The sequence below is a fragment of the Tamandua tetradactyla genome, chromosome 21 (assembly GCF_023851605.1).
Source record: "Tamandua tetradactyla isolate mTamTet1 chromosome 21, mTamTet1.pri, whole genome shotgun sequence".
NCBI classification, from domain to species: Eukaryota; Metazoa; Chordata; class Mammalia; order Pilosa; family Myrmecophagidae; genus Tamandua; species Tamandua tetradactyla.
Window position 1 is genome coordinate 215,146 of NC_135347.1, and position 7,797 is coordinate 222,942.

Consider the following 7,797-nt stretch of genomic DNA (forward strand, 5'->3'; position numbering starts at 1 on the left):
GGGACTCCACTGAGTAGACTGGTGAGGAGGAAGCCCGAGGCCTTGTTTTCCACGCCAAACCCAGGAATCTGTGTCTTTTTTTTTTTTTTTTTTTTTTTTTTTTTAAAGGAAAGACAGAGAGAAGGAAGGAAGGATAGAAGGAAGGAAGGAAGGAAGAAAGGGAAACATCTTTAAACATTTTTTTGTTTTATTGTATTTTGTTTTTCCGTTTTTTGTTACATGGGCTGGGGCCGGGAATCGAACCGAGGTCCTCCGGCATAGCAGGCAAGCACTTTGCCCGCTGAGCCACCGCGGCCCTGTGTCTTCTAATGAGTCCTGTCTGGGCTGTTCCCTTTACTTACTGTCCCATAGGGTCCACCTGTCCCACCCTTCATCGTCCAGCTGATGTGGGCATGGCACTCTTGCCACTGGCCATCCTCGAATGAGCCCAGCACCTGTCCCATACCAGGTGCCTCCTTGGCCCTCAGAACCCAACTGGAAACAGCTCAACATGGAAAGTCAAAGTTCTCCCATGCCCATTTATTGAAGAGACTCTTTTGGCCCAGTTCAGTGGATTTGGGAGTTTTGTCGAGGATCAGCTGACCATCGATTTGGTGGTTTATTCTGCACTCTCGATTTGATTCCATTGGTCAATATGTCTATCTTTGTGCCAGTACCATGCTGTTTTTACCATTGTGGCTTTACAAAAAGTTTTAAAATCAGGAAATGTTAATCCTCCCACTTTGTTCTTTTTTTTAGGGTGCTTTTAGATATTCCGGGTCTCTTTCCCTTCCGGATGAATTTGATAACTAGATTTTCCAAATATTCAAAGTAGGTTGTTGGAATTTTTATTGGTACTGCATTGAATCTGTAGATCAATTTGGGGAGAATTGACATCTTAACTATATTTAGCCTTCCTGTCCATAAGCAGGGAATGTCTTTCAACCTATTTAGATCTTCTTTGATTTCTTTTAACAATGTTATGTAGTTTTCTGTGTGCAAGTCCTTTACATCCCTAGTTAAGCTCATTTCTATAGATACTTGACTCTCCTAGTTGCTATTTTGAAAGGAATTTTTCCCTGAGGAATCCCTTAGGTCATTGCTTGTGTATAGAAACATTACTGATTATTGCACATTAATTTTATATCCCACCACTTTGATGAATTTGTATATCAGCTCAAGTATCTTTGCTGTAGATTTTTCAGGATTTACCAAGTATGGTATCATATCATCTGCAAATAATGAATGTTTTACTCCTTTCTTTCCCATTTAGATGTCTTCCATTTCTTTTTCCTGCCTGACTGCTCTAGCTAGAACTTCTAGCACAATGTTGAATAATAGTGGTGTCAGAGGGCATCCTTACTCATTCCGGATCTTAGAGGGAATGCTTTCAGTCTCTCTCCATTGAGTGTGATGCTGGCTGTGGGCTTCTCACATATGCCCTTTATTATATTGAGGAAGCTACCTTTGATTCCTACCTGGCATGATTAGGTTCATGTGTCAACTTGGCCAAGTGGTGGTACCTGTTTGTCTGGTTGGGCAAGTGCTGGCCTGTCTGTTGCAATGAGGACATTTCATAGAATTAAATCATGATCATGTCAGCTACATCCACAGCTGATTACGTTTGTAATCAGTCAAAGGGGAGTGTCTTCTGCAATGAGTAATGCTTAATCTGATCACTGGAAGCCTTTTAAGAAGGATTCAGAAGAGACAGGCTCTTCCTTCTTTGGCTGGAGAGCCTCTCCTGTGGAGTTCGTCCAGACCCTCCATCAGAATCGTCGGCTTCACAGCCTGCCCTGCGGATTTTGGACTCTGCGTTCCAAATTATACACTGGTTGTGGTGTATAATTTTTTTCATGTATTCTTGGATTCGATTTGCTAGTATTTTATGGAGAATTTTTGCATCTGTGTCATTAGGGAGATTGGCACTACTTTTCTTTTCTAACAGCATCTTTACCTGGTTTTGGTATTAATATGATATTAGCTTCATAAAATGAGTTAGGTAGAGTTCCTTTTTCCTCAATTTTTTGGAAAAGTTTGAGCAGAGTTGGTGTTAGTTCTTTTTGGAGTGCTGGATGAAATTCCCCTGTGAAACCATCTGGCCCTGTGCTTTTCTTTGTAGGAAGATTTTGATGACCGACTGAATCTCTTCACTTGTGCTGGGTTTGTTGAGATCTGTTTTTCCTCAAGTCAGTGTAGCTTGTTTGTGTGTTTTCAGGAATTTGTTCATTTTACCTTTGTCTATTTTGTTGGCATCTAGTTGTTCATAGTATCCTCTTATATTTTTTTATTTCTCCAAGGTCTGCTAATGACCCCCTTCTCATTTCTGATTTTATTTGCATCCTTTCTCTTTTTTTCTTTTGTCAGCCTCAAAGAACCAATTTTTGGTTTTATTGATTCTATTGTCCTTTTGTTCTCCATTGTCCCCACTGCTTGTGAGAATAGCAGAAATTCTCCAAATGGAGAAATTGAATATTTTCCCGTTTTTCCTCATTCCCCCAAGGGGACTTTGCAAATACTTCTTTATTTACTGTCCAAATCACTCTGGGATTATCAGGGCATCACACTAACCTAGATAAACCAACAAAATCTCATGCCTTATTTAAGAGTTCATGTACTAATGGTGTTAACTAAGTTGGTCATTGGGTGTCTTGATATGCTCAGTGATGTTCTGTGCCTTAGAGGCATGTGAGTGTCTTGATGAGGTTACTTCGGAAGTTGATTTCCGTCAATAGACTAAAGCTTTGTATTTGTGGGATGGATATGGAGCAGAATGCCGGACACAACAGTAATGGGGTGCAGTGGAGGTATAGGCATGAGCGGGGGATGCAATGCTGGTACCTGTGAGCCTGGGGTGCTAAGCGTGGGTTGTGGGGGGTCAGTGCAGGCGCTGTGGGTCAAGGTGCAGTTCAGGCAGGCCTCAGCTCGCATGTGCAGAGCGTGGCATGGGGGACACAGGGGGAGCACACTGCATGAGGCAGATGGGGGTCTGAGTGGATGCACGGGGGCTGGTGTGCAAGCAGGTTGTGGGTGGGCATGTGGAGTGTGGGGGCTGTGGATATCAGGATTGCGGTAGGTGGCACAGAGGTCAGGGCACAAGGAGGGCAGGGCACAGGTTTGTCATTGTGCAAGGGGATAAGTCCAGGAGGCCCTGGGAGGTGGGTGTGCACGTTGCAGTGGCAGGGCACGGGTCTCAGAGGTTGCAGGATGTGGCTCAGGAGCAGCTGATGTCAAGTGGGTGAGGCCCTAGCACCGGTGCACAGGTGCAGGAGGGGTGGGGGAAGGGTTGGGACAGGGGTACACGCATGTGTAGGGGGAACTATTGTAGCACAGATGTGCATGTGAGCACCTGCCAGGTGTGGGAGCAGGGCATGTGTGCCGAAGGGTGTGGCAAGGGTGTGCATGTGTTCTGGGCAGGGGGCTGGGGTGCAGGGGCCAAGGGGTCGGTGCATGAATATGATGCGTGGGTGCCTGGCAGGTAGGACGTGGTTTTACGCCTGCGGAGGTCTGTGGGGCAAGGCCATGGTTTGGGTGGGTCTAGGGGGCGGGGATGCGCTTCTATGGGCTGGGGGCGGGTGTGGTTTGGATGAGCAAGTCAGGGCTTGCCCAGGGGGCCTGGCGGGGTTGCCCACGTGTGCATGCATGGATCTGGAAGGGCCTCACAGTAATGTACACGTGTGCAGAGCTGGTGGGGGTTGGGTGGGGGTGGGATTGCACAACTGTACTGGCTGGGGGCCAGTGTAGCCTGAGTATGAAGGTGAGGGCCCACAGCCTGGATGCGCTGGCGACCACCGGCAGGGGCCAGGGAGGGGGAGAGGTGGGGGTCTCAGGAGGGGCGGGGCGAGCTGTATGTTTGCTGAGGAGAGATGGGTCGGGTACATGCGGGGCGGGGGTGTGGGGCAGGGATGCGTGGGGAAGTCGAGGTAGGGGCGCTTGTAGGGAGGCAGGTGATGGGATTCAAGTGCCTGGGGTGTAGGGGGAGTCGCGGGTCATGGCGTGGTGGCGGCGCACGTGAGGGTAGCACATTCAAGGAACACAGCTTGGCTTAATCTTAGTCCCGTCTCCCTGTCCGTGCACTTCTGAGGGCTCCAGGCTTCCATTAGGAAAGGGGGGTGTTAGGCTGTTTACGCAGCTGAACGGTCTCTGGTTCTGTGTTGAGTTTTCAGCTTTGCGACCAGGGCTGTCCTTTGTGATGTTAGAAGACCCTCCCAGGTCACTTACACCCTGGAATCATCGTCCCTTCCTGTCCCTTCTCTAGGTGTTCCTTGAAGCAGGGATGAACTCGATTTAGCCTATTCTGCCGTCTTCCTTTAGACTTGTTTTTGCTCTTATTTTAGAGTGGCTTTACAATAGCTTTTATTCTAAGGCTAACTTATTCCCATATATGCCAGTTATCAATTTACTGCCTCTTAGCTACAAATTCCCTTCAATATATGCTTTGCCATAATGGACAGAACTACTTTACACATCTCCTCTTTACAGCAAGCCTGATGTTAAGCTTTCTAAGTAGAGGGCTCTAGAGGGACATTGCAGGAGGGAAAGATTCTCCTACTGTTTCCATCTGCTTTGTGGTGGGTTATCAGTGTTCAGAAGGTAACATCCAGTGGTTCTCTGCCCAAGTTATGTTCCCAGAATTTGTAGTTCCTCAGAAACCTTGCAGCCTCAACCTGGCATGGTGACAAAGCTCTCTCAATACAGAAACCAGAACCCCAAAAACCTCCTACTGACATCAGTACCTCGAAAGCCTCATGTGCACTCTGGCACTCCAATCCCCTCTTCTTCAGTCCCAGAGGTGTAGCTTCTCTGCAGTCTGGAGGTTTCCCCTAAGTCTCTGTTCCTCTGCAGGCTGTCCTGCAGCTTGCCTTAGCTGGTATCTATTGAGCTACTCTCCCTCGCTAGGCCCCTATGTGGCTTCTCTGTGGCCCAGAGAATTATCACAGAGTTGCTGCTCTCTCTGCCCACCCATGCCAACTTTCTGATCATATGTGCCCTGTTTGCACTCTAAAGGGCTGTTCCTGCTTGCCTAGAACTGAAGAACCACTTCAGCTTAGTGTGGGAAAACTAACAAACTTCTCAGCTACCCAGTGGACTAAACTGTGCCTTCTCCAGTGAAATTTGAACCCCTTCCAACTCGTGAGTACTTTCCCTCAGCCTTAGCGTACCTTACAGAGTACCATCCTTATATCTTATAGTCTGTTTTTATTTTTACCAAAGTAAGTAATTATTTATATTAAAATTTTCCTATTTAATCTACTGTGTGCTTTCTACCTCCCAGATAAGACCCAGACCGATACACTAAATTAAGCCATAATTCTTCTGGCGCCTCTACTGAATGCGCCCTGATGTTCAATGAGAACTCTTCACTTTTCCCTCTACAGCCATTACACCTGGCAATTGTTTAGTGCACAGCTTCCTGGTTAGTCTGTGCCCAGTCTCACTGAGTTTCACCTTATTCATGTATGGCTCAGTACTCAGCAGCAGAAGGGCTCTATGCAAAGTTCTGGAGCTCTTTCTTTATGAAACTCTCCTCAGTTCTGTACTCTCTCCCCAAAATTCCAGCTACCCCAGTCTCTCTAAATTCTAATTTCTGTCTCCCACCATGCTCCTCTGCACTGTGGAGCATGCACAGATAATAAATTATCTTTCTTTCTATTTTCCTGACTAGTATTATTTCCAATAAAGAAAAATTGAGCCAGTCTAACAAGTCTACCTCGTAGCTTACAATGACTTCTTATACTCATGACTTCCTTTCTTTAATGTGCTCAATGTTTTTAAATCTGTGATTTAAATGCTTATTTATAACAATAGATCAAAATTCACAGAATTTAACTCCTTCCTATTTGAAAAACATGATTTGGAGGTAGGTGTTGCAAATAGTTAACTAATAAACAGAGTAGAAGCTCAACATTCTTGATTTCATTCAATCCTAACAACAATAATATAAAATAAAATAAAAATAATGATATCTATTATTTTTATTTTATAGATAAGAAAAGGAAGGCTCAAAAAGATCAATCAATTTGCCCATGATCATATAGCTAGTAAGTGGCAGAGGGAGGGCTGATCCCATGCCTAATGTCAAAGCCCAGGCTTTCAGCTACTTCATCTGTCTCGTGGCTACATTTACCTATTCTGGTCTTATGATTCCCCTCCATTGTTCTTCATAGTTCCATAGTGTGCTGTGTTTAATCACTTTGTCCCCGTGGATCTTGAAAAACCATCTTGGTAGAGTTAAGTTTATCTTAGAGTTTTTGTTCAGGAGTCTTAGCAGCTCTGGGGTAAACAAAGCTTCATCTCTCCCCAGTGCACAAATACAGGCACAATTAGACTAGGTTGTTATCTTTAGTCATGGCCTTAGCCAAGAGATAGAGAGAATAACAAAGTTTCTCAGTCTCCATTTCAGTCTCTTTTCCCTTATCCTAGATTTTCCTTACACTTTCTTCTCAGGGAGTACTGTACTCCAGCTTTCATTTTTTCTAAAGGGTCACTCCCTTTTAAAGATAAGGGAAGAAAGAAGGAAGGAGACAGAACAATGGATGCAAGAAATAGTATTTGTAGCCTTGATCCTGTATTAAAAGTTAGAGGGATAGCTCTGGAGAATGAAGGTGGGGGGGGCCATGCTTTGCAACACCCAGGAAAGTGCAGGATGAAGAGACAAAGAAGCTGTGGTGAGAGCTCATGAGTGGCCCCCTCAGCCCCAGCTCTTGGCACCCATTCACAACTCTCAGGGGAGAAAGCTCAGTGTTGCCAATCCTTGGCAGGTGGACTGAAATGACAGCAGAGGTCCACTCCCCCCAGAACAGGGCAGGACACAGTCTAGCACTGTTTCAGCATTTGGCCCGCAAATTTAGATTACAGGAGACAGCAGTTTCAACTCCTACAACCCAGTGTGATAGCACCATCAACTGGAGCCAACAGCTAAGATTAGCTGCCTTCAGAGTGCTGAGTAGAATGGATTGCTGGAGAGGGCGATCTGCAAGTAAGCAAGGAAGGCACACCTCTGGGAAGACATCTAAAAGGCTTTTGGGTGAAGAGGGCCATCTGCTGGTCAGGCCAGGAATGCACACTCTTGGGAGGTGGAATTAAAGGCTTTTGGAGCCTCTTTATGTGATTGTTTCCCAAGAGCCCTGTGGAAATAGAGTGTCACCTCATGGATCCTTGGCGCAGCCCTACTTGGGTAATACTGATGAACCAAGTGTCAAAGAGCAGCATTAACAGAAACTCAATCAACAACAAAAGCTTTGACAAGAGAGAGAATCCGACCTTGAGAATAAACTCACCAAGATAATCCAATGCACAGACATCAATAAAAAAAATAACAAGCCATATTAAGAAACAGGAAGATATGGCCCATTCAAAGGAACAAATCAAAAAGTCAGAGGAGATACAGAATCTGGAAAAATTAATCAAAGATGTTCAAACAAACCTTTTAAACTAATTCAAGGAGACAGAGAGATAAAGGATATTAAGAAAATGCTGGGTGAGCATAAAGAAGAATTTGAAAGCATGCAAAGAAAAATAACATCTTATGGGGATGAAAGTCACGATAGATGAAATAAAAAATACGCTGGAGGCACACAACAGCAGATTCGAACAGGCAGAAGAAAGCATCAACAAGCTAGCTGACAGAGCATCCAAATTCAAACAGACGAAAGAACAAGTACATAAAGAAAAGAATGGGAAAAAATTGAGCAGGATCTCAGGGATCTGACTGACAACATGAAGTGCACACACATTCACATCATGAGTGTCCCAGAAGAAAAAGAGAAGGGAAAGGGCAGAAGGAATATTTGAGAAAATGATGGATGAGAACTCCCC